The sequence below is a fragment of the Photinus pyralis genome, unplaced genomic scaffold (genome assembly GCF_008802855.1).
Source record: "Photinus pyralis isolate 1611_PpyrPB1 unplaced genomic scaffold, Ppyr1.3 Ppyr1.4_LG3b, whole genome shotgun sequence".
NCBI classification, from domain to species: Eukaryota; Metazoa; Arthropoda; class Insecta; order Coleoptera; family Lampyridae; genus Photinus; species Photinus pyralis.
The window spans coordinates 14,878,299-14,880,192 of NW_022170510.1; positions in this window are offsets into that span (position 1 = coordinate 14,878,299).

The window sequence follows — 1,894 nt, forward strand, 5'->3', positions numbered from 1 at the left end:
TTTAATACTTTGGCTAGAGTTGGTAAATGGCGAGTTGGAGTGGATTCCGTCTTATGATCGTTGTGGTACGGTAGATGAAGGGGTCGTATTTCTTTTTAAGTCTCTTAATGTGAGTATATAGTGATTCATTGCGACAAACCCCGTTTACGCATTATTGACTTCAATCTCGACTTCAATTTAATTTTGCGTAATATCTATATGGTCCATAAAATGGGCAATAAACGATACCAGCGGTCAATATAGACTTACGATACTAGCTTTATATTGAACTCCATTAAATAAATTTAAAATGGGCCACCTTGATACTGCTGTAATGATTTATCTACAATTTATTGATAGTTAATTCGTATCATAATCTGTTACTACCATCTGTTAGACCAAATGCGACATGACCTTTGAGGCAAACTCACATTCTACATCACTACATTCCAACAAATCTCGCACTCCAACTATTTGCAGTTTGTTCATTTCAGTATTCATGGCTCGAGGGGATTTTTTAATATTTGCCTAGTTATACAAAAGGAGCTATGCCTTCGAAAAAAGTGCCACATTCTTAACAGAACAGCTTCCTAGCTCAAACCAAAAATTGCCCTTTTGGAAGAGTATTCAAAAAATGACAAGTGTATAGAAGAAACGGTTCCCACGAAAGTTTATTATTTCCCGATGTAGAATAAGTATATAGGTTTCAATTTGAAAAAATTGAGTTGCCCCACACTTGACTCTTAAGGCAAGTTATGTGAAAATGTGCATAGCATCATTAAATGGGCCCCTCCATTTGAAGAATATTCTCTATATATCATTTTTGGATATCCCCGCTAGTTTCCACAATAATCGACTGTCTTAAGATAAATGGGACACTCTGTATATAAATTAATTGATATTCAAATTTAAGATTACGGAACTTTGCGGCTACCAGTTCCGTAATCTTCTACACTCCAATTCGTTTCACTTATGCTGCAGTTAAACACCAATAAATCATCCCCTGAAACTGATGCCTTTTCTAGGTAATAATGCCATTTTTCTTTTCTGGATGCGCTTGTGTTGGAGCGGACTTAGTTATCCGAAAATCAAAAGCGTTGTGCGCTAATGTCAAAAACTGTTACCTCGACTGCTACTATACTAACGATCGTAATCATCCCTACGTCCCTACCATTTATGTCTAAGTTTTAAAATTATTAGGGAAAAAATTTTTTTAGACGTGGACATCCCACCATTCTTTCGTTCTTCAATCCGCTGCCTTCTTTAATCTTTTGATCGCTTCTTTGTTCAAGTTTCAAATCGCACATTTGACTAAAGTGTTGCAGGAACTTGACTTGAGAAAATTGTGGCAATAGCATAACTATGATTTTCACATCTGAGAAGATCACCCCTCGGCATCCTCTCTTATTGTTGTGTCCACCTTAATATCTATGTCCGTATGTCCGTCAGTAACTCTAATGCAATGGGAATTACCTAATTTCCGGTATCATTATAGTGCTGGAATAGTATATTGAAAGACAAGTGTTACAATGCGACCTATTGTAATACGACTATCTTGTGGCACGAGTGGCGACGCGAAGCGTAGCCACTCGTGTCCGCAAGATAGGAGTATTACAATAAAGCATTGTAACACGCGTTTTTCATACTATTTTTTCTATTTCGGTGCTTTAATTTAATTAAAAAAAATCATTATCAGAAACTAAAGGGAACATTAGAACTAACATGTTTTATGTTGGGAACACTTTTTATGCCGTTAAGTTTTAGGTTGGCAGCGAAGTAAGACTGACATTTTGAAGTTCAAACATGGAAGTACCCAACGAAGTACCTACTTGTACTAACTAGTAACTGCCAACTTAAGAGATGAGTTACCAAAAAAACGACTATAATCACTGTCTTTGTACAACTGTTTTCGGCC